The sequence below is a fragment of the Gorilla gorilla genome, chromosome 23 (genome assembly GCF_029281585.2).
Source record: "Gorilla gorilla gorilla isolate KB3781 chromosome 23, NHGRI_mGorGor1-v2.1_pri, whole genome shotgun sequence".
NCBI classification, from domain to species: domain Eukaryota; kingdom Metazoa; phylum Chordata; class Mammalia; order Primates; family Hominidae; genus Gorilla; species Gorilla gorilla.
In genome coordinates, this window is record NC_086018.1 from 2098007 (window position 1) to 2124127 (window position 26121).

The 26121-nt window shown below is 41.1% G+C and overlaps 1 long non-coding RNA gene across 2 annotated transcripts in view; it reads left to right on the forward strand.

Annotated features, from left to right (window-relative positions):
• The window catches only part of LOC115933411 (uncharacterized), a 45435-nt gene extending 30796 nt beyond the window's left edge, over positions 1-14639 (forward strand). For both annotated transcript variants that reach the window (XR_008675889.2, XR_010133162.1), the window contains 3 exons: positions 6266-6430; positions 8957-9066; positions 10453-14639. This is a non-coding gene — a long non-coding RNA (uncharacterized lncRNA). The remainder of the gene's footprint in view (positions 1-6265; positions 6431-8956; positions 9067-10452) is intronic.
• Positions 14640-26121: the final 11482 nt, after the last annotated feature.

Genomic DNA, 26121 nt, shown 5'->3' on the forward strand with positions numbered 1-26121 from the left:
AGGTTTCTCCCTTAACACCTGGGGGTTATAATACACAATGAGTTTTGGGTGGGGACAGACAGCTAAAATATATGAATGCCAGTGGACAGTATCTACATTTAATTTCAACTTCATACTGGAGCAGAATGAAAATGAGGCCCAGTGGAGAAGCGACATTCCCAAGATCACCCTGCCAGACACCAGGCCTGTTTGAGTTGTGGCCCATGCTACCTCCCATCTATTCTCCTAATGCTTCCATCTCTAAGTGTGTGCATTATCTACAGGTGACACTACATCATTATTTTTATGTATTATCTTATATACACCTAATACATTCCCCAGGAAGTAGATGTTAGCATCATCCCCACTGTGCATGCTAGGAGGCTGGGGAAGCCTTGAATACAGTGACTTTTACTGGGTCCCAGAGATAGTAAGAAAAACAAGGTTATGTTCCAGCTGTCTCTTCTATCCTGGAACCCAGGTTGCATTTAGGTCTTTCCAGGGAATTAAGGGGAAGTTGTGTTTGCATAATTGTGTACAAATAGAGTTGACATGGAAGAGGAGACTGAGCAATCAGTAGCATAGTGGGGCCTTTCGGTATGTCTTTCGGAAACAAGGGGCCCAGTAGATGGAACCTTGAAGAGTTTAACACACTTTCTTGGTGTCAGAACCCAGCAGCAGTTAAGAAACCAGGAACCCACATTCTTGAGACAGCTCTGTATCCACCTCTGTTGGTGAGAGTTGCTCAAGAGAGTGAGATGCTCTTTCATTGTGCCCTGAAATTTCTGAGTTTCAGCCTTACAAAGGCTCAATGTAAAAGTATTATCTGATAACACAGATGTAACTGATGTCAACTGAGCCCTCATCACTGATGTCCCTGGCTATTGGCCGGGTGAACCTACAAATAACACAGGGCAGCCCAGGACAGGCCCCTCCATGCCAGCCTCTCTTGTCAACTCATCTGGGCAGTCCCACACCACTTCTGAGTACCATGAGTTGGATGGGGAGCAAGAGGGAGGGCACTCTTCTTGGACTGAAGTAGATTGTCTGGTGTTGGAACTCTTGTGTACCTGTCATGTTCATACCTAGGCCATAGCTGGCAGAATAAAAAGAAGAGGGTTGGAGAACGAGTCTGTGTACTCAGATGTGAATTCCAAGACTTTAGCTTGTCCTCTGGTTTCCTTCCTTCATGGAGATTTATACAGATTCTCCTTATGGGCCTAATTTGAAGAGCAGAATTTCTTTTCTTTTCTTTTCTTTTCTTTTTTCCTTTCTTCTCTTCTCTTCTCTTTTCTTTCTTTCTCTTTCTTTCTTCTTTCTTTCTTTTTTCTTTATCTTTCTTTCCTTCCGTCTCTCTCTTTCTTTCTTTCCTTCTCTCTCTCTTTCTTTTTTATTTATCATGAAGTCTCACTCTGTTACCCAGGCTGGAGTGCAGAGAAAAACAGAATTTCTAATGGAGGTGTCACATACGGTCAAAGTAAGGCAGATCACAGACTTTTCTTTGCGTGGTTTCTAGGCACATTTACAAAGCTGCATTCAGATTGATGAGGAGCTTCATCATTCACTTTGATGTGGCCAACTCCTCCCTCTTTTTGGAAAAAGAGCAGGTGCACTAAACCAGCAAACACAGCCAGCACTGGGCTGTGCTGAGAGCAGCCACATAGGGGTCTCTAGAGACAGAAAGCCGAGAAGACCGGGACAGACCCAGGACCCAGACTCAAATATGAAAAATCTCTGGGCTTTGCCCTACGGCCTTCCCATGAGTAACTCATAGTCTTGTTCCAGTGGAATCTGGCCTTCATTCGTCTCAGTGGCAAGTTGGTTATGTGAAAAGTCTCTCTTCACACACTTGTGCGAATAACAGTAAAGACTTTTGTATTGTTTTCACTTTACATTAGACCATGAGTATTTGTGCCTGTGGCTGCAGTTTGTATTAGTTTCCTGCCCCAGGTATCTCCTGCAGCATGCAGCTTCAGTCCTACCAGACCCTCAAAACTTAAAAGCTATCAGTATTACTAGGGAGGATTTCGCAGGAAAATGGAGAAAGGGTTACACACAAAAAAGGTTAAACTACTCTATGCATGTTTCTGCAATGTGTTATCTCATGAACTCATTTCTGTAGCCCATCAGGGCAGGAGCTGGGCTCTCACCTGTTTATAATATTCCATAAGGGAGGTTCTTCCCCACAGTGTTTAGTCTTCCAACGCTGGTACAGCCTGGCATGATAACATCCTACTTTCATGTCGGTCATGCTGCAGGGAAAATTCTGTGAGTGTCCTAATAGGCTGGAATCATTTGCTAGGGTGAACCCCATCTTTGGTTCTCACTTTTCTGTTATCTTGTAATTAGCTTTATTCTCAACAAATCCATGTCTATTTTATTTATCTGTTTATTTACTTATTTTTATGTATGGAATAACACTTTTTTATTTACTTATTTATTTAGAGACAGGATCTCCCTCTGTTACCCAAGCTGGAGTACAGTGGTAGAGTGGTATGATCATGGCTCATTGCAGCTTCAAACTCTTGGGCTCAAATGATTCTCTCACCTCAGCCTCCTGTGCCACCATGCCCTGCTAGTTGATTTTAATTTGTTATAAAGAAAGTGTCTCATTATGCTGCCCAGGCTGGTCTCAAGCTCCTGGGCCCAAGCAATTCTCTCATCTCAGCCTCCCAAAGCACTGGGATTAAAAACATGAGCCACTGTACTGAGCTGTGCCTACTTCAAAAGACTGAAAATAAAAAATAAATAAATCTTTGCCAAATTAAAAAACAAAACAATAGTTTCCAGGTCTTAGACAAAGACAATTCTTTGTCATGAAGAATGGCGAAAGGTTTATTTAGCTGTTAAAATGATTTGCTTATATTTCAAAGAAGCAGAGGAAAAAAGGTACATATAAAAGTTTTCCAGGCCAGGCATGGTTGTTCATGCCTGTAATCCCAACATTTGGGGAGGCCAAGGCAGGAGGATCTCTTGAAGCCAAATGTTTGAGTCCAGTACAGGCAACATGGTGAAATTCTGTCACCATAAAAAAATAAATAAAATAAATATGGCTGGGCACGTTGGCTCACGCTTGTAATCCCAGAACTTTGGGAGTCAGAGGCAGGTGGATAATGAGGTCAGGGGTTTGAGACCAGCCTGGGCAAAATGGTGAAACCCTTTCTGCCCTAAAAATAATAACAATAAAAAATTAGCCAGGCATGGTGGTGTGCGCCTGTAATGCCAGCTACTCAAAAGGTTGAAGCAAGAGAATTGCTTGAATCTGGGAGGCGGAGGTTGCATTGAGCTAAGATCATGCCACTACACTCCAGCCTGGCCCACAGAGCAAGACACTGTCTTGAAAAAATAAATAAATAAATAAATAAATAAATAAATAAATAAATAAAGTTAGCCAGGCATGGTGGTGCATGCCTATAGTCCTAGGTAATTAAGAGGTTGACGCAGGAGGACTGCTCAAACCCAAGAAGTTAAGGTTATAGTGAGCTATGATTATGCCATTGCACTTCAGACTAAGCCAAAGAGTAAGATTCCATCTCAAAAAATTAATAATAAAAGTTTTCTAAATTACATTGTTTAAGAAAAGGGAAAAGAAAAAATATCTTTTTTTATTTTCAAATGGGAGAATAGAGCCTCTCATTTCTAATTTGTATTTCCTTCTGCAAAAACATGGTCTAGGCCCATGGTCTTGAACTACTGGACATCTGAATTTTAGTAGGTGCTGGATTCAGGCAACTGAGGGGTGGCTTGGACACACTGAGTGCACGTAAAAAAAAAGGTTTGAGGTGAACTAAAAGGTAAAATAGGGGAAGGTGCTATTAAGAACACACAATTGGGAGATAGTACAGGGTTAGTGGAAGGACTGGTTCATGCTACAGATACTGATTTAGGTGAAACTTTGCTCTGATTTATTTCTATGTCCATGCAGGAAGATGAGATTATGATCAGGTGGCACAGAAACCTGGGATGGTGAAGAAACCAGGTTGCCACTGCAGATTCGGTGTCTGAGGTAGAGCATATGCCAGGGGTCTTGTAGGCACGTGTGTGGGTTTTTGCTGGGAAAGTCTATGAGGAAAGGTAGGATGGGCAACAATCTTGATGCCGAAGCCCTGCCCTGGGAGGGGCTTGACCACATCAACATGCAGTGCGTATGTTCAGTGGGTGAAAAACATGTGGTGGCCTCAGGTTGGCAGGAGGGTAGAAGTCATCTGTTCTCAGAACTTCTTCCCTCAGAGTCCTCGGTCCTTCTCACACTGGGAGGATGCCTGGAAACACAGGGCAGTTCATGGTGTATTAGCCTGTGTGCAGAGCAGAGCCTACCTTCCCCGAGACACCTGGGGTCTTTCTCCAGCAAAGGCCCCCACATTGTCTTTCTTTTTACAATGCTTTTGATCCTAAATGTGGAAAGTTCCCTGAAAAGCCAATGATTCTCCAACACCCATTTGTTGCCCCAGAATTTAATTCTGACACAACTTAGAGTTCGCACAGACCCCACAAATTCAGGGCTCAGTCCCACATCACCTCTCTCACTGCAGAGGAGAGTTACACATCCCTGAAGCCCATCTACACTTCTGAGCGACCTCCTATAAATCTGAGACTATCATAAATCCCTTTTCAAGTTAAATAATTTGATAGAATTACTAAAGAAAAAAACCTCAACAAATAACTGTAATTATATTTACTACTTTATTATAAAAATATAACTCAGAAACAGCCAAATTGAAGAGATGTGTAGGGCAAGGAACAGTTGTGGGTGAAGGTAATCCTGGAAATAGCTATATTTAAAGAAATTCCCCCATTCTTTACATTCTCAAAGAACAGCTTAGTGAAGAGAAGCGTGCTTGCCCTGATGACTTTGAGGATGCTCCCCACTGTTTTTTTAACCTATCACAAAGATGGACACAGATTGCAAATTCCCATTTTTAAAAATGAACAACCATTCAGTAATTTAGTCTTCAGTGGTCAAAATAACATACTCTTTACAGAAACTTTGCTTGTTTCTCTTCTTCCAACCAGCCCCTGAAGTTTGACTCATCCACAGCTTCAGCAAACCTACAACCCTTATTTATACATACCCCTCCTAAGAACAGGCTGACTTCAAGGTGAAACATTATCTTATCTGGGATCTGATTTTGCTACACTTCGTCCTGTGTTTCCTTTCCAACCTTCTTTGTAAACTTGTTTTCTCCTCCCTATGAAATAAAGCCCTTTTCCACCTAACCTTTGAGATCCTCAAAGATCTAATCATTTGTACTTTTTCTTTGTTACAATACTTCTTAGGTAACTTCATAGACCAAGTCTAGAAACAGTCTCAGGACAATAACAATTCCATTCTAAAAAGAATCTCCCAACATTTCTTCTGTCTCAACGTCAACTGCATCTGCCTGTGAACTTCCAGTTTACCAAGGCTCTATATCTTCTGGCAGTGACAAAGGCTCCTTCCATGGTTGGTGTGAGTAGGCTTGGACACTTGCAGGGCAGACACCCAGGAATAATCAACTGGGCCTTCAGTGGTCCTCTTTTGAAGGGTCAAGGTGGGCCTTAGCTTTTAGTCAATGGTCTAAGACTTCTACTTACCAGTTAGTCATTCAGTTTTCAATTTAAAAAATACTTCATGTTTGAAGAATCCAGCAAAAATTATTCAAATCTAAGGTATAAAAGAGAGGAAATTACAGCCGGGCATGGTGACTCATGCCTGTAATCCCTGCATTTTGGGAGGCCTAGGTGGGCAGATGACCTGAGATCAGGAGTTTGAGACCAGCCTGACCAACATGAAGAAACCCCGTCTCTACTAAAAATACAAAATTAGCCTGGTGTGGTGGTGTATGCCTGTAATCCCAGCTACTCGGGAGGCCGAGTCAGGAGAATCGCTTGAACCCAGGAGATGGAGGTTACAGTGAGCAGAGGTCTTGCCATTGCACTCCAGCCTGGGCAACAAGAGTGAAACTACATCTAAAAAATAACAGAATAAAATAAAATAAAAACATTATAAGGGGCTTGTATCTTATAACTCATCAAGAAAAGCCAAAGTATCTATCCCTTTCAGAAAATAAACATGTAATTTAATTATGTTCATAACAAATCATTTAGTAAACAATTAATCATATGTGAACACTTCCAGGAGGTGCCAAGTCCCAGCTCCTAAAACTTAGCATTACCCTCAAACACCCAGATGGCAGCATATGGAATAGAGATATTCACTTTCACAAGTTCTCTGTTTTGAAAAAAAGAATAACTTATGCGATAAATATATGTAATTTGACAATTAATCTACCTCATGTGCTTGCAGATATGTATTCATTTCCTACCACCGTAGTGGAAGAGAGACTATCCCTGTCTTTACACCTGGTAGCATTTCCAAAAGTAAGCTGTGAGATTCTGCTTGAAATCACCTCTCAAACAAATAAAAAACAGACCTGGGAGACATGCTACACTCATTCTGCTGAAGAAATAGGTAAGTAACAATTTTTAACAAATGAAATATATTACTACTTAATTTTATTCAAAATTCACCAACTTAATGTGCTTTATATTTTCATACTTTTGAAGCTCTACTGATAAAACATAATTTACAGTTAATGAAAAAGTGAAGTTAAAATAAATACAGTCATATTTTCAAGGTGACAAAATTAGAAGGTGACAATGCTGATTGAAACACAGACATATCTGACCCAAGGGTCAAGTCAAGCCATTCTATTACTTGGGGTATTTTCCCTGCTCCCATCTGGTTCAGTGAAGTGGGTCATGAGCGTCCTACCAGGAGCCGCTACGCTGTGCTCCACCGTGTCTGTGAGGTGCATTTTACTTTGCAGGTTTTTGCACTGCCTCACTAGGTTGGGTTTCTTTGTCCTTTGAAATATTTTCTCTCCCTTCACCAATCTGAGGACATTTTTTCCTCAATATCAGCATCCAGTTGCCTGGCCTGCAATGTGTCTCTAAGGAATGGAAACTAAGCGTTGGGGTAAGAAATTCTTAATGTCCTAAGGGGTTTGCTTTTAACGCAAAGGTATACCTGGAGATTCCTTCCAGGTATAGTGCATCCAACCACTCCAAAAAGAGGCTGCATTCCCATACCTTGGGCTGTTCACTGAGAGGAGATGACACAAGGGATGCTATTTACTAGACACTTCAAGAGTCATGACCAGTGTTGGTGTCTTGGGGATTCTCAAACAGTTTTGAAACCCAAAACCAAGAAAATAACACAGGATGGCTGAGGATGTATTGCCCTGTGAGGTTTCCAACATGAAACCTCAACCCAAAGACATTCTGACGGGGTGCCTGTGCCAAGGGAAGATTAAAGAAAGGGGCACAAATATTTTCTTTCCTTTTTTTTTTTTTTTTTTTTACTGTGGATTGTCAGGGGATTATTATCTGCTTTCACGTCCTGTAAAATGTTTACAAATGAAAATTTTTTTAAGTGTCATCCACTGCTTTTTGAAGAAATGCAGAATTAAAATACTGTGTCTAAAATGTACAATAAAGAACAGTTGATAATGTTGTGAGTTACACAAGGTTAGTTAGTGTTGGTGAGTGTCAGGAAAGAACTGGAAATTTAAAATCTGATTGCAAGCCAGAGTTAGGCTGTGGTAACAGGGTGGTAGATTTGAGGCTCTTCTTGCCACGCATTTGGAAAATGAATGAGAAAACTAATTCTCTTTTGGAGTGTTAAAACAACTAAAAAACAGGCGATTGCGTTGAGGTGGCTCTAGTGTCCTGAGCTCTGAGTGGAGAGACAGGCAAAGGCCTCCCTAGATCAAAAAGCTGCCCATTCTTCTCCAGCTGTGCATCTGATTAGATAATTTCCACTCCAGCACCCATGATTGGATATAGTTCAATTCCCCACCACGCCCCCTCAGACCACGAGTGACATATGTGATTTGACACTGGATTGAATAAAGAAAGAATTATAGGTTTTTCCTGGATCCTTTTCTGGCAGGGCTTCCTTCATGCACTGGACTCTGGCCGTGCCTGTAAAATACTTGCATTTACATTTGTGTGTAAGATTATTTGAATTTATGAAAAATATATATGTGTTATTCATACATGGAAGCAATATAATGACAATTATTTTAAAATTTCAGATTTTTTACTTTCCTGGCACATCCAGGTTTTAGAGCAGGCAGCCTGAGATTTCAAAAATGAGGCAATTCTCTAAGAAATAATATGTGAGGCACATGTAAATTTTAAATATTCTAGTAGCTACATTTTAATAAATACACCAGACATGCTTGCCTGTGCCTGTAGGTCGAACTGTTTGGGAGACTGATGTAGGAGGATCATTTGAGGCCAGGAGTTTGAGACCAGCCCAGGCAGCATAGAGAAAGCCATCTCTACAAAAAAAAAAAAAAAAAAATTGAAAAATTAGCCAGGCCTGGTGCATGCCTTCAGTCCCAGCTACTCAGAAGGCTGGAGGTGGAGGATCTTCTGAGCCTGGGAGGTCAAGGCTGCAGTGAGCCATGATCACACCACTGCACTCCAGCCTGGCTGACAGAACAAAACTCTGACTCAAAAAACTGATCTCTGGAAAGGCATTTTCTTTTTCTGCAACGTAGCCAACTAGCTAAGTATGTATTGAAGCCATCCTTTAATTTTTAACCGGGCAAGAATATTTTCTAAGACCCCGAACTCCAGATATGCGATGGGGCAAATCCTGAAGCATACATGGATATCTCTCACAGCTAAAGCATCCCTCACCCCTATCCAGCGCTTCTTACCCCTGGCGCAAGAGAATCACCTGCGGGGAGGAAAACTTTCAAAATCCCTTAAACCCAAGTTGTAATCGATCAATTAAATCAGAATCCTCGGAGCTGGATCTGAAAAAAATACGGTTGAAAGTTGTGCAGATGATTACAATGTGTAGACAAGCCACAAAACCGTGGCTTTAACCAGCAGCTTTTGTTAGAAATGATTTCTCAAATGAATGTAAAAACGTTTGCTGCTGAATTGTGACCTTTCACTTTTACCTGCTTTTCCTGCACAGTATATTTTGCAGACCCAGGCTGGCTTTTCCTTCTGTTCCTGGTTCACCCAGTGCAGTGTGTGCTCATTGCATCCTGTGCACGCGTCACTGTGCTGTGTGCTCCTGCCTAGGTAAGCATCATTCTTCGGGGAGAACCTTTCTGAAAACAAAGCTGCATTCCAAAAAGTTAAAACCAAGCTAGTTACTGTACTGAGGTAAAAATTAAAAGACCTAGGGGACTCATCCAAAAGTTAAAACATAAATAAATAACTTGGAACATTAATATACACCTGATGATGTCCTGAGTGAACACGCCCCACTTTAAAACAAAACAAAACATTGCTATTATTCTAAAATATTAATTTAGGATATTTATGCAAATATGTACTATTTAAATATTTATTGACGAATAACATGCATACAGCAATATAGGAACAAAATATTTATGGAATGCTTGATGAATTATTACTAAATAAATACACTTGTGTATGTAAGAATCAGATTTGCTCATGCCCTTGACACTTTCTCCTTCCCAAAGGTAACCAAGACCTTAAGAGCTAAGTGTAGATAAACTTTGTCATTTTCTACAAGTGTTTTATTACAGAACATTAAAAACGTATACACAATACAAAAAAAGGATAGCAGACCACTCACCCAGCTTTAACAGCTACTAGTCATGTGTCATTTTTGTTTCACCTATACTTCCAGCCATTCCCACCCCAATTTCATTACTTTTTAGGCTTTTTGGATAAAATGTATATTCATTGCAAGGTACAATGTGAACTGCAAATAGTAGAGAGATGTGGTTTCACCATGTTGGCCAGGCTAGTCTTGAACTCCTGTCCTCAGGTGATCCAACCGCTTCGGCTTCCCAAAGTGCTGGGATTACAGGCGTGAGCCAATATACTCGGCCTGAGAATTCATATTTCTAACAAAGTACAAATCCATAGGGCACATGACAACTGCAATGTCTATCTACAGTAAATGCAGTTTGATGAATAAAATGAAAGGCAATTGACCTAAGGTGAAAAAAAACCCAAAAAAGTATCAAAGCATGGGTACTATGTGCTATCTGTAACAGCATTTGGTTAAGAATAACAAACAAACCAGTTTTATCGTTTTAATAGCCGAAATTGGCAAAATTTCTACTTTTTCTTTCATAAGAATGCTCTTTGCAAGAAAAAATTTTCATACAGTGAGAGCAAAAATGGCAACCATTTGCAAGTAAATGTCTTATGAAATTAAGTAGCAGATATCAAGCTCATGACCTTCAGATAGTTACCCCTAACTCAATCATTTACATAGCAAGTGCAGATAATTTTCATAGCTCCCTATTAAAATTATATTTGAATGCCCTTACGAATTGTGACTGTTTTTAAATAAAGTTGACCAACTAAAATTTTGTATATGACATATGATAAATTCCCCTTCAAGTCACCTCACATTTACTTAATTTTATTAGGCAGTGTTTGTCTACCACCCAATAATACTTGAGGATTCTCCCTCCATTTGCACAGGCATCATACCTGGGGAAACAGGGATTCACAAGACCCAGGCTGTTCCCTACATATGTTTCCTCCTCCGACATCAGTTCATCAGTCAATCAAGTCATGTGAGAGTGGAGGCCATGTATTCCCTCTTATTCTTGAGCACTCTCCTCCAAGGAGGAAAAGGCCAGGAGGTCCTGTTAGAGGATGCACTCTGAGAGCCCGGGCTCCATAAGGTGTGAGAGTTCTAACCAGCAGGTGTAGACTTTTCAGGAGTGAGGAATGAGGCAGGCATTCCAAACCTGGACCTTCATCACTTTTTGTTTCATCTCAAGACAATTCTGAGGGGCTCTTTTGGAAAGTGTCTGGAAGGTGAACGTTGAAGAAGAGTGTGGGCTTTGATGTGACTCAGATGAGATCTTTCACGGGGAGGAAGGAATTCAATGCCCAGAATCTGGGCTGGTGTCTTTGAGGTCAGTAGGTTGCGTCTTTGTATCCAAGTCTGTTGTTACTAGGTTGGAGGCTGGAGATTCTAAATGGCTTCCAGACCGCCTCTCTGATTCTCTTTGGGAGATGGGGTCTCAAAAAGACAATGTCAGTATTTTGGGGAAATTCTAGAAAATCTGCTTGGAAACGTGGGAAGAGCTCTTGCCTAGTGCCTAAATGCTCAACGTGCAGCTGTAGCCACGTAGATGCTTGGTAGGTATAGAGCTGGGTTTGCATTTATATCAGCAAAACCTATGTCAGAGTTGAAGAAGTAGTCAGGAAAAAGTGTCTTGGTCGCAGGCCAGGGAACATCTTAAAAGCAAACTTCTAGCCTGCTGACTCTTGGCAATGAGTGTTGGATCCTGGCTAAAGTGCCTTGAATGCAGCATGAGGCCAATCCATGAATCCAACTTCTAATGCAGAAATGTTAATATTTTTTCAGTTTGAATCAATCACGGTGAAACTATCATGCTATTGGTTTGCTTACTTTTTATTATTTCATATAAAATCTAAGACAAAATACATTAAATGCTTATTGACATATGTATTTATTCTTCATCTGGCTGATAATATCTGCCTAATTTTAAACTTTCTTCCATTTTGTAGGTTTCAACTTATTTTATTGTAAGATACTGTTAAATCTAATACAGGCATTGTCACTTTTACATATAATTTTATTTTATTTCATATATTTCCTATTGGCTTTTTACATTTAAATTATCTACCACTTCATCATATAAAAAGCTTCAATTATATTTAAACAGTAAGTCTTTGGATTTTTTTGTCTTGTAATTTCCATATTACATAATAATGAGATAAACGTTAATGTTTTCAGGGTATTTTAAATTTTAGATAATTACTCATTGTATTCATGTGAAATTTGTTTTTACTGCATGTGTGGGTTGGAGGACTGTTTTCACTTCTGATTCATCTTTACTCTTATCTCATCAGAGCTCATACCTCTTGTAGTTGGGGGATTGCAGTTTATCATTCCAATAAATGGGGCAAATTCAATAATAACATAATACAAATGAGTTTGAATGCAGGACAGGTCTTCAAAGCATACACAACATGGGCCTACATATGTACAACAATAATAATTTATAAGTTACAGTTTGGATGGAAAGTAAAAGTACAGAAAATTTGTTAAAGTAAATTAAAATGGAGATCATGTCTCAATAATCTCTGAGCAGACAAAATCAGTTAGGTCTCATAAGTGATCTCAACCTTGCTTGATTTGCAAATACAAACAAAACTTAAATTATTTCTTGTAGCTGCATATTTAAAAAACAGAAATGAAGCTCAACCAGTCAGGAGTAGCCAACAACCTTGTATAAATAGAAACTGTCCAACAAGGTAAACAGGCGAACAAAAAACAATAAAAAAAGTTGTGCTACCACCAATCAAATGATTTCTTTGTTTCTACATTTTTCAAATAAATACTTGCTTCTTACACTGTCAATGAAGCACTCAATATCTTTCCATCTGATATTTTATAATTTATCAATTTCTCTTACTCAAATAAACACTTTGCAATTTCATTGTCTCTTAAATTACTTTTTAGCAGAATAAGCTAGGAATAAATATTACAAAAATGTGTATGGAATATGGAAAAAACATAGAAAGTTTATGAAATATATGAATGTAGACATAAGCAAATAGACAATTTGTATCATATTCTTAGTCAGCAAAACTCAATATTATCAACATCAATTGTCCTTAAAGTTATTTATAAACTCAATTTTGTTCCTGTATTGATACCATTAAATATTGCAAGTACACGTTACTATAAAATATTATATAGATGAAAACGCAAACAAGAATAGACAAGAAAACTCTGAAAAAAAAAAAACACTGGCAAGCCCTGTGAAAAATCTTGATTGATTAAAAAGCTCATAGATCACTGAAACTAAAAATTCAGAAATAAACCAAAGTGCCTAAGAAAGTGTCATACTGCATCTTGGCTGCTATAACAAAATACCTTAGACTGGGTAAAGGATAAATAAGAGAAATGTATTTTTCACAGTTATGGAGGCTGGAAAGTGCAAGATCAAGGCAGCAGCAAATTTAGTATATTGTGAGAGCCCTGTTCCCCATAGATGGTACCATCTCGCACACGGGACAAGGGCATTCCCTTCAACTTCCTTTGAAAGAGCACTGATTCCATTCATGAAGATGAAGAACTCTTGGCTTCACCACTTTCCCAAAGTCCTCACGCCTAAAATTATACACATATGAATTTGAAAGGGGACATAAACATTCAGGCCATAGCAATAAGAACTACATGGGTGATGGCATCATTTATACATGAGGTGTAAAAATGTGATCTTCTTAACACAAAGGAAATAAATGATTTATTCTTCATGGCATATACCAAAATAAAGGTCCAATGGAAATATTTTTTATAAAGATAAATCTATATGGCAAAAAATTAAGTGATGCTAAGGTTAACCCTACAGGTTGCATCAGGATTTTCAAGGTTTCCAGGGATGAGCAAGGCCCTGGAGTTTCCTCCTGTGACATTTTCCTGGAAGTTGCTCATGCTGTTATTCAATTTGAAAGTAGATAATATTGTTTGTTTCTCTTCCAATATTTACTAAATTCAAAATAATATAGGGCTCTTTACGCATAATTCTCAAACAATCATTCAGTCAGTGGGGCTCTGCTGAGGAAGAGCACAGACACATCCACACAAGTATAATGTTCCTCAAATAGAGGACTTCTCCTTGTACTGGAGCCACCTATGTTGCACTCGATCAGAGGCTTTCCCAGGCAAGCATTTCTCTGCAGCCCTACCACAGTCTTAACCCTGAAAATCCGACTCAGAAGGTGACGGATGAACACCCACCCTAGCATTCTAATCTAATGGATCCTCTCTTAACAATCCCTTTCAGGGATCTGGGATCTTTCCTGGATTCGTCGACCACACACAGCTAGGCTCAAAAATTTGGACAGAAACTTTGATCCTCATTGGCCCTCCTGCCCTGTCCTACCAGCTTCTCTAGAAGTATGCTTCTCTAATTGTTCCTGAGAGACTCTATCTAAGGGTATCAACCTGTGCCAATATAATTGATCTCATAAAGTGAGAAGGGAAATAGGCAAGAGTCCAGCTAGCCTAGAAGCAGTGTCTAGGGTTCCTTACCTGATTTATGTCTCTGATTTACCTAAATATTGACAAATACAGATTCACCTCTAGACAGTAGAAAAACAGAAGGAGAAATCCCAGTTCATAGAGGAAGAAGAAAATGCAATCAATGCTGTCTAGAGTCCCGCTTAAGCTCAGCCACAGGGTACTAAGTCTCTTCAGGGAAAAGCAATTGGTGTCCATCATCTGAAAAACTGTGGCCTGGAACCATGGGCACCGAGAGTGCACACTGCCCACTAGAGTTCCATGCCTACATCACGGAGAGATAGAATAGTCTCAAAGGATTCTTAAGAGTAATGTTGGGACCAAAAGGAGATGAATCCACAGCCTCTGCCTTACCGTCTGATCTAACTAATAGTATTTCCAGACCTTTCTGTGGGCTGCACCAGGGGTTGTTCAGAAAGGAAAAAAAGTTGTTAATGTCCCACCGTTTCCCGTAGCTTCCGAGGTCTGTGTTGTTCACTCCCTAGGTTCCAGGTTGTTTTCCCACTACTTCCACAGAATCAGTGTGTCTCATTCCTGTACCTATAATTTCATCTTTATTCTAGTCGCCCTCTACTTTTTCCTAGACATTTTATCTAGTAGAGCCAGGTAAAATAGAGACAAGAATATTTACATAAATCTTAGGTGGAACTAAGTTGGAGTCCCATAACTGCTACTAGGCTGAGATGCAACTCAGAGGATACAAAAGCCAGGCTTGCCTAGAATTGCAGTTATGGGAAAGAAAGTCACATTTCACCCAGGAATTATTAGCACGAAATTCCAAGTTTGTGAAATAGATTCCTAGATCCCCCAAATATTTCATCCTTATCTTGGAGGCAATCAGGAAGAGATAATAAACCATACCTAATCAACAAATTATCTAACCAACATGTGTGGAAAAGGAGGGAACATCATAGAGTTGGCTCGTTTTAGTACATGTGGTCAAAAATGCCACGAAGTCAGAGCTCAATTGGTCTCAAAAGCCTAAAAGATGGCACAGATTAGCTTCAAGGGACACATGGTATGGATGGAGTCGGCTTACTGTTATGCTGAAGATGTCCAGAGTGGTGACTGATATCTCAAGAAGTGGGCCAAAAGTCCACTTCTGGTTATTCTGCTAGGTACGGTGTAGGAATTCTTCAACCATGAGACAAGTAGGTCAACTTTCACCAGCATCCCCAAATCTGGCTTGCAGTATTAGACTCTGCGTTAGACACAGATTTAGGTTCAATCTGCAGCTTGATTGTTGTCATTCTCTAGAAAACAAACCCTTACCATGGACTTCTAGATGAGTGATCCAGTTAGATCAGCATCTGAGATTGTTTCCGGTTTGCAACCCAAAAGACATTCAGACAGTCTACAGTTTCCATTGTAGACAACCAAACATATAGAATATGGGCAATTACCCCAAACCCTGAGTTCTGACCTTTGAGAGGAGCAACCACTCATGTCAGGTTCTGTATGGCTGGCACAGGTTAAACAGCCACAGCAGTCCAGTTGACATCATGAGGTTTCAGCTTCCCTGACTCATCTATGAACCAGGACCAGTCATATAGGAAATGCTCACTAAATTGGGGGCGCCACAGAGACAGCAGCTTTGCTTCAGAGGATAAAAGGAGGCATAAAATTTCTACCAGCTGGGGATGCTCTAGCCCTCTATGGGTGAAACTGAGTTTGGCAGGAGTTCTGCAGCAAGCTCTTAGCTGACTTTCAAATCAGTGTAACCAGTAGTGTGTCACTGAGTCCAAAAGCACAAAGAACACCTCTACGTGGAGGCTAGTCCTTTACTGGAGGCTCCAAATGCCAAAATCAACATTTTTCTTGACCTCAGGATGAATTGATCAATGCAAATCTCCCCAAATATTTTCACTAAACCTAAATTGGAAAGTAAGACTCCAGATTTTTTAAACCTCACTAAAAATAAATATCTGATTTTTTCACCTGGGATCTATGTATGTGGGTTGGAGCATGCCTTTACCAATCAGCATAAAGTTACAAATTTCCTCGCGCCTCTACTTTCTACTTGTGCAGAGTTTAAAATGCAGAGGTGAGAGCTTAGGGTTTTCTGGGTCTTTTGCTAAGCATGTACCTGACCCTGAGCATCCCCATTTCCCCATTTCCTTCTTGATCCCAAAGACCATTATCACAGTCCTAATTCCAAGCAGCTTTTCCTCCTAGAGCATTTTGGTATGATTATTCTTAGACCCAACTGATATCCTTTGTTCCTCATAGACTGCGTAGTTCATTTCCATTTAAATGCTTGTACAAATATTAAACTATTGATTTAAGATTTATCTGCTTTTTAAATTAAGTAATGCTGCTCTTAGCCTTCCACAGGACTTGAGGGTTATAAAAAAAAGGAAGAAAATAATTATTTTATACCAATAGTATGAAAAAGAGACTGGGAATGACTATATTAATAGCAGACAAAATAGACTTAAAAACTTAAAAGGGACAATAAGACATTATATAGTCATAGATTGTCCATTTGGCAGGAAGATAGAAATAGTTTAAACCCATACCTAATAATAAAACATTTAGATATAGAAAGCATAAGTGAACAGAGTTAAAGGGACAAAAAGGCGGTTCTAAAATAATAGTTGAAGGTGTTAATACTCCACTCTGAGTAATGAATAGAAAAATGAGATAGATGATAAATTGAGAAATAGAGTTCTTGACTAACTCAATGAACCAAATTGATATAACCGATATATACAATATACTCCATCCAACAAAAGAGACTACACACTCTTCTCAAATGCACATGGGGAATTCTCCACGATGGGTTGTATAGTAGATCTCAAATTAAATCAATAACAGAAGAAACGTTAGAAAGTTTACAAAATTGTATAAATTAAACAACATGCCCTTAAACAACCAATAAGTAAAGGAAGAAATCACAGAGGAAGTAGGAACATACTTACAGAGGAAGAAAAATAAAAACAAAACACATCAAAAGTTATGGGAAACAGCAAAAACAGTGCTAAGTTGAAAAGTTTGCAGCTAAAATACATTTAAAAAGAACAAAGATCTCAAATAATAACTTTATCACCTAGTAAATTAGAAAAATGAGACCAAATTAGATGCAAAGCAAAGAGAAAGAGGAAAATATTAAAGATTTTAGCAGAAATAAATGCAATAGAGATTATACAAACAATAGAATTCCAAAAAACCAAAAGTTCATTCTCAGTTCTTCAAAAAATTAACAATTGGCAAACTTTCAGCTACACAGACAAAAAATTAACAGCATATTCACATACTAAAATGAGAAATGAAAGTGGGACATTACTACTAATTTGAAGAAATAAAGTGTTTAAAAAAGTGTGCTGTGAACTATGATAGGATGATAAATTGGAAAACCTAGATAAAGTGGGCAGATTCCTATGTATACAAGACTTGATTGCAAAGAAATACAAAATCTGAATAGATACAAAACTACTAAGGAAATGGAATCAGTAATTAAAAACCTCTTCATGAAGAAAGGCCCTTGTTTTGTTGGCTTCATTAGTGATTTAGATCAAGCATTTATAGAACTAAAATCCTTTCCAAAGTCTACCAAAAGCCTGAAGAGAGCAGTTCCAAACTTATTCCATGATGCCAGCATTAGCTCATACCAAAGCTTGACAAAGAGACTACAAAAACCCATACACTAATATCCCTTATGAACACGGATGCAAAATTATTCAGCATCATCCTAGCTAACTACATTCAGCGGCATACTAGCAAGATTACAACCCATGACCAAGGGGAATTTATTATTGGAATGCAAGGAAGTTTTAGCATATGGCTGGTTTCAGTGCAGTGGTGTTTACAAATAATTGATCACAACCAGTATAGATTTCTTTATGTTTTTCCACTGTCACTGGTTCACTTAGCTAGTCTTTCTTAACAAAAGTTTAAGCATATGAAAATTAATCAATGAATATGCCACATTAACAAAATTTTTAAAAAGTATTCTCTCAAGACAGATAACGTATTTTACAAAATTCAAAATATTTTATAATAAAAACAATAAATTAGGAATAAAAGGAAACCATCATTGTAAAATTCACATATAAAAACCCACAGCAAACAACATATTCCAGAGGAAAAGATCAAAATTCTTTCCTCTAAGCTCAGAAGACAGAGTGAATGTCTGCTCTTGCCAGCCAGTTTTATTCAACACAGTATTAGAAGTTTCAATCAGAGAAATTAAAAAAGACAATGAAATAAACTGTATCAAAGTGTGTACAGAAAATATATTCTTATATGTAGAAAATCTTTAAGATTCCACACAAAAATATTACAACTAATAAATTCAGCTGAGTAGTAGCATACAAAATCAACCTAGAAAAACAAACCGTATTTTATGTAGTAATATGAATAATCTGAGAAGAAAACTCTGAAAACAATTCAATTTACAATAGCATCAAAAGAATAAAGTACTTAGGAAGTAACCAAGAAGTAAAATGCCAATTACTTTTGTGTAGATATCAAAGAATCAATCTTTAAGTTTATGGAGAATCTCAAAGATCCTTAAATTGCAAAAACAATTTTGAAAAAAAATACCAAAGCTAGAGAAGTCACACTTAATGATTTCAAAACTTACTACAAAATTCCAAAATAGCATGCTTCAAAGAGACTAATGGAGTAATATACAAAGCCAATATAAATAAACCCTCATATATATGGTCAAATGATTTTTATGGGAAATGAACTGCCTTTACAACAATGAGTGATGGGGAAATTGGGTACCCACATGGAAAAGAGTGAAGCTGGGCCCTTAACTTCTACTATAAGAAAAAATTAACTAACTGGATCAAAGACCTAAATGTAAGAGCTAAAAGTACAAAATTCTTAGTATAAAATATAGGTAAAACATGTCATAACACTGGATTTGTCAGTGATTTTTTTTTTAAACAGGACACCAAAAACGCAAGAAACAAAAGAAAAATAGATAAATAGGACTCTATCCAAAATATACAAAGAACAATGTGAGTGTAGTTAATTTTTCTCAGCTGCACACTTAAAATAGCTAAAATGGTTAATTTTATGTATACTTTGCCAAAATGTAAAATATATTTTTAACTAAACAAACTATAGCTATCTGCAATACCATGAATTAATATCATAAATATAAATTTGCATAGAAGAAAGTAGATGTAAAAGTATACATATTATATAATTTCACTTACATAAAATCCAAAAAGTGAACACAACTGAGGTTCTGGATTCCAGTAATAACGAAGTAGAGTAGGTTGTTGAATAACTGTTTCACAGATAACTATAATAAAGCTTAATAAAATACTATATTTTGCTATATAGAAACGCACACTGTTTAGAAGAACTGAATGAAGATTTTAGCTGTGCCACTGTAGAAGAGATAAGCATTGGGATTTGAATCTATTCAAATTAACTGCCTCTTAAAATAATACTTTTCAAAGAAATACAACAGAATCCAGGGTCCCTGTAGTTCCTATTACACAATTTAAAATTTCATGAGATGCGTGAAGAAGCATGAAAATGTAATCGATTCACAAGATAAAAAGCAGACAATAGAAGCTATTCTCAAGAGGTGCAAGAAGCTGTAATCAGTAGATAAGATTTGAAAGAAGCTATTGTAAGTACGTTCATGGGGGTGAAGGAAAACAGTCTCATGACAAATGACAAGATGTGAAACTGTACACTCCCAGTCTTTTGGTGACAGGGCTTTGGGACTGAGGAGGGAAATTAAAGAAAAATAAAATTAAAAAGAAAGAGAAATAAATTTTCTTGTATTAGACTGACTTGTCCCAGAGGCATCAACAGGCACAGCCAGACCCAGGAATAGTCTTGATAATATTATCTAATGTGCTCTGGAGGCTCTCCCAACACTCCCCCAACACAGGGAAAAGAAAAACAAATTTCCTTTGTTTTACGGAATGAGTTTATAGATTCTTGTTCTCTGTAACTCGTGACTTCAAGTATTCTGTTTTATCGAAGAAGTACAATGAAAGTCATGAGAAGCCTGAGTAGGCTGAACTGCAGCTGCTTGGGCACCATAGTGAGGGTTATAGGAGAAGCCCATGCCCAGGGAAACCTAGAAAATGGACATGTGGGTTGCTTGGCAACGGTCATGTGCAATCCTGTCTTTGTCCTGCCTCTGAATTCCTGCTTTCACGCCACTGTAAGCTTGTTTCAAGCTAGCCCACCCCCTTCTGCGAAGTGTGTATAAAAGTCAAGTTCTGTCTGTGTTCCGGTCCCAGTCTTTTTGACGTGAGTTAGCTGGTCCTGAGTTTCATGCGCGTCCGTGTGAAGAGACCACCAAACAGACTTTGTGTGAGCAATAAAAGCTTCTAATCACCTGGGTGCAGGCGGGCTAAGTCCGAAAAGGGAGTCAGCAAAGGTAGATAGGGGTGGGGCCGTTTTATAGGATTTGGGTAAGTAAAGGAAAAAGGGGGGTTGTTATCTGGCGGGCAGGAGTGGGAGGTCACAAGGTACTCCGTGGGGGAGCTTTTGAGCCAGGATGAGCCAGGAGAAGGAATTTCACAAGACAATGTCGTCAGTTAAGGCAGGAACAGGCCATTTTCACTTCTTTTGTGGTGGAATGTTATCAGTTAAAGCAAGAACCTGCCATCTGGATGTGTACGTGCAGGTCACAGAAGATACGATGGCTTAGCTTAGGCTCAGAGGCCTTACACTGAGGGCACTCAATAAAAATTCTCCTGTTTCAACCCAAGGTCTCTCTCATCCTCCTGAATCCCGCAACAGGAGAATTCCAGCAGGCACCATGTTCACAGGACAGTGCGTGGTCACTGAAGGAAAAGTGGGGCTGGGAGGGTTGTGTGCGGCTGTGAGCACCTCTTGTGCTTGCTGGGAGATGTATTCTTATAAAGACTCTCAGCCCTTTGGTCAGAGGGCTGCAGCACCGCAATTCCAGTATGCAACAGAATCAGGGAAGTGCGCGCCGGCAGAGGAAGAGGTAGAGCTGTGCGTTACTCGCTGGGCTTGATGGAAGATGTAATCTCATGAACACTCCTTAATGAACAGTGCGCCTCACTGGAGGAAAAGGCGGGGCTGTGCCGGCCTTGCTTTGCTTGCTGAGAGATGCAGTCTCATAAACTCTCCCTGCCCTTTGGTCACAGGGCTGCAGGACTACATTCCCATCATGCACCGGGATCAGGGATAGTGCATGTTCCTGGGCGAAGAGACAAAGTTTTGCGCACCTCCTTTGGCTTCCTGGGAGATGTAGTTTCATAAAGACATCCAGACTTTTCATTACAGGGCAGCAGTACTACAATCCCAGTATGCACCAAGATCAAGGATAGTGCGCGTAACTGGAGGATGAGGCGGGATTGTGCACGCCTCGCTGGACTTGGTGGGATATGTATTCTCATAAACATGCCCAACCCTTTGGTCACAGGGCGGCTGGACTACAATCCCAGCATGCACCTGGCTAAGAGACAGTGCCCGTCACTGGAGGAAGAGGCGGAAGACTACAATCCCAGCCAGCACCGGGCTCAGGGAAATTGCGCGTCACTGGAGGAAGAGGCGGGGTTGTGTGCTACTCGCCGGGCTTGCTGGGAGATGTATTCTCATAAACCCTCGCAGCCCTTTCATCACAGGGTTGAAGGACTACACTGCCAGCCCCAGCATACACTGGGCTCAGGGACAGCGCGCGTCACTGGAGGAAGAGGGAGGGCTTTGCGCTTCTCGCTGTGCTTTTTTGGGAGATGTAGTGTCATTAACGCTCCCAGCCCTTTGGTCAGAGAGATCCAGGACTGCAATCCCAACATGCACCCAGCTCAGAGACAGTGCGCTAGTCACTGCAGGAGGAGGCAGGGCTGTGTGCACCTCCTGGGCGTACTGGGAGATGTATTCTCATAAACGCTCCCATCCCTTTGGTCATAGGGCTGCAGGACTACAATCCTAGCATGCACCCAGATCAGTGACGGTGCGCCGGTCTAAGGAGAAAGAGGCAGGGCAGTGTGCGCCTTGCTGGGCTTCCTGGGAGAGGTAGTCTCATGGCCTCTCCCTGACCTTTGGTCACAGTGCTATAAGACTACAATCCCAACATGCGTGGGGCTCACGGACAGTCCGCATCACCCGAAAACGAGGGGAAGGTTGTGCGCACCTCGCTGCGTTTGCTGGGAGATGTTATTTCATAAAGACCCTCAGACCCTTTTGTCACAGGGCTGCAGGACTACAATCCCAGGATGCATCGGGATCAAAGCAGTATGCGTCACGGGGAAAACATGCGGGGCTGTGTGCGTCTCCCTAGGTCTTCTGGGAAATGTAGTCTCATAAACACTCTTGACCCTTTCGTCACAGGGCTGCAGGACTACAATCCCAGCATGCAGCAGGTTCAGGGACAGTGTGTGTCACTGGAGGAAGACGTGGAGCTGTGCGTGCCTCGCTGGGCTTGCAGGGAGATGTAGTCTCATAACTACCCCAGTCGTTTGGTCACAGGGCTGCAGCACTACAATTTCAGCATACATTGGGCTCAGGGAGAGTGCACTAGTCACTGGAGGAAGAGGCAGGTCTGTGCGCACCTCGCTGGGCTTGCTGGGCGAGGTAGTCTCATAAACACTCCCAGCCCTTTCATCACATCGCTGTAGGACTACAATTCCAGCATGCACGGGGCGTCGGGGCAGTCCGCCTCACTGCAGGAAGAGAAAGGGGGTGTGAGCTCCTTGCTGGGCTTTCCGGGAGATGTTGTCTCATTATTTCTCCCAGCCCTTTGGTCACAGGGCTTCAGGACTACAATCCCAGCATGCATCCTGCTCAGGGACAGCGCTCGACACTGTAGGAAGAGGTGGACTTGTGCTGTTCTCGCTATGCTTTTTGGGAGATGTATTCTCGTAAACGCTCCCAGCCCTTTCGTCAATGGGCTGCAGCACTACAATCCCAGCATGCGTCGGGATCAGGGATAGTGCGCTACTCAGTGGAGGAAGGGGCGAGGCTCTGCACTCCTCGCTGGTCTTGCTGGGAGATGCAGTCTCATAAACACTCCCAGCCCTTTGGTCACTGGGCTGCAGCGCTACAATCTTAGCATGGACCAGGCTCAGGGAAAGTGCGCGTCACTGGAGGAAGAGGCAGGGTTGTCCATGCCTCTCTGGGCTTGGTGGGAGATGCAGTCTCATAAACACTCCCAGACCTTTCATCACCAGGCTGCAGGACTGCAATCCCAGCATGCACCCGGCTCAGGGACAGTGCGCATGACTGGAGGAAAAGGCTAGGCTGTGGACGCCTCCTTCTGTTTGCTGGGAGATGTAGTTTCATAAAGACTCCCAGAACTTTCGTCTCAGGGCTGCAGGACTACCATCCCAGTATGCATTGGGGTCAGGGACACAGCCCGTCCCTGGAGAAAGAGGCGGGGTTGTGTGCGTCTCCCTAGGCTTGCTGGGAGATGTATTCTCAGAAACACTCCCAGCCCTTTGGTCAAAGTGCCACAGGACTACAATCCCAGCATGCACCAGTCTCTGGGTCGAGGCACAGTCCTGGAAGAAGGGGCAGAGTGGTACACGCCCCACCTAATATGCTGGGAGCTGTAGTCTGTTAACTGCTCTCAACCTGTTTGTCGGTAGGCTTCAGAAATATAATCCCAGCATGTACCAGGAACTGGGGTGCATAGACCTGGAGGGAGGGGCAGAGCGGTGTGGACTTCCCGGTGGCCAAAGCACTGCTGAGTTCTTATGCTATGCCGACTCTTTGCCAAGGAGAATGAGTACAGAGGTGGACCTGGAGGACAGGTCTGCTCTGAGCATTGAGGAGGGCATTACCCTACGTAGGCACCTTACCTTTGCCCAAATCGGGCGGGTTGTCCTCAACCGATTGACCCTATCCTTCTCAGGTTCGTCTTTCAGCTGTACCCAGGGTTCTTTCCAGAGCATTGCGCCTTCCGCAGCCCAGGGCGCTGCCTTCTTTCCTAAACTTCTGTGGAAATTGTCCTGATGTCTGAGACACTGTTCATTGTGCCGCAGCCCTCTTTTTTCTCTAGCCAGGGCTCATGCTCAACAGCTTTTGAGAGAAATCTTCCACGTGGCCTGCTTATGAACAGCTTCAGAACTCTGCAGGGGGTGACAAGGTCTGTGCCTTCCTGGAAATGTCAGTCTCAATGGCGCCTTTTTCACGAATGTGAAAGTCAAGGCATCAGGAAGGTTAATTATTGGGTGACACAAAATCTGCTAAGAGCAAAGGAGAAAACCCAGTTTCCAAGGAGTGAGTCTTGTGAGCCATTTTCATCAACCCATTTAAGTGGACAAGCTCCAAAATGCAACCTGAAGCTGCTGATTATTTAGGCATTTTACACTTGAAATCATCAGTCTCATCTCAAGTGACGCCTGACTTGCCAGTGTCTCAGAAACACAAATGGGACCTGATCCCTCAGGAACAGATAGTGTTCCAGCTTTGTGGGAGCGACATTTAAGATGTGGTGCACTTGGGGTCGTTTGAAACCCGCTATCTTCAGTAGGGACTTTTACTTCTAGACAGCATGTGCATTTTGATTTTATCTATCCTCATACTGAACTTTTGCTCATTTTAATAGTAAAAACACATTTCTGGGTGGAGACTTAAGATGCTAATGAGACATGCAATGTATGAACAAATATGTACAGCTACTGCACATGTGCACCCAGAAGACCACTCAAAACCTGCTTACTATAACACTTCTTTCCACCTTCTTATGAATAATCATGTAAAACTCCCAGAAGGAGGGTTTCTTCAGTAACAATTAATGCTGTCTCACTCTTATGAGCAGGCTGGCCTGGAATCTCTTTCTCAGACTGTACCGTCTATTCTGTACTTAATTTTTAAAGTATTCTTTCTTTTTTGGTGTGCAATAAATTACTCTATGCTGTACTTCTTTTGCTGAGTGTTTCTTGTTTAAATTCTTTTAAACTAAGAAAATAAGAACCAAGGTATTACATCAGCCATCAACATTTCTGGTGCCATGGCCCGGAGAGAGGTCTGTCCACTTCATTAATTTCACTTTCCCTTTACTTGCAGTGAATACTATGGCGCTTCCGGACTACCTGGTTAACTATCGCTGGTTGTTCCAGAGCTGTTTCACTAAAGTTCTGGGGAAACCCTCTCCCTTCAGGCTTTATGCATTTCCCAGCTCCTTGAAATTGTTCTTCAACAGGATTTCTTTGCTGAACAAAAGAAGCAGAGTCATGTAGGTGCCCAGTCGCAGGTTTTGAATCTGAGCATTGCAGGTGTTATAATTGGGCATCATAAATGGCAAATCAGTCAATTAGGGAAAGGCTTGTCAGCCAGACATCTGCCCCCCAGCCAGCAGTGGGGGTCATCTCGGCAGGGCTGGAGATGTCCACCGCTGGTGAGAGATAGGACGGTGTATGGCAAATGCCTATGACCTCCTAGAGCTTCAGTTAACGGGGTTTTGAGGGGATGCACTGGACACCTTGGTGGCTCCACTTGGCCCATGGGGTTGCCCATCGCCTCCTGGACTTTAGTACATGTTCTGTCGTTACAGGATTCTCTCGGCACCATGGGAGTCACTTCGTCTACTGACACTGAAACACACCTGGGATATATATTTAAAAATTGAAACAGCTTTTGGCTAGATGAAGCAAAAAAAAAAAAAAAAAATCTTCTTTTGTAACACTATTTAGCCTGCATACAGATTAGATCACAAAACATGGCTGGAGAATGAGACTGTGAACTTTAACACCATCCTACAGCTAGATCTTTTCTGTAGAAATCAGGGAAAATGGTCTGAAGTATCCTATGTGCAAGCCTTTCTGGCCTGACAACAAAACCCAGCTCTATGCAGCACCTGTGGGCTAAAGGCCAGTAAGCCAGAAAACCCCTCAGAACCATTAGAGGATCATCTGTTTTAAGGGGAAGGGACCCTAGACCCCACAGCCCAATACCAGCTCCAGATAGGGGCCCTCAGAGGCCTACACCTCCTTTAGAATCCCCAGCATCCCCACACTATCAGAGTCTTCTGTAGAATCTAAGCTTGTTTCATCTCCTCCTTATGCTCCTCTATCGGCCTTTGCCAGGTACAATAGAGACCAGCCCATCTGTAGTTACTCACAGTGGAGCTTCACACCATGCAGGGCCAGATAATTTGATCCCCTTACAGAAAGTCCCAAATGGAA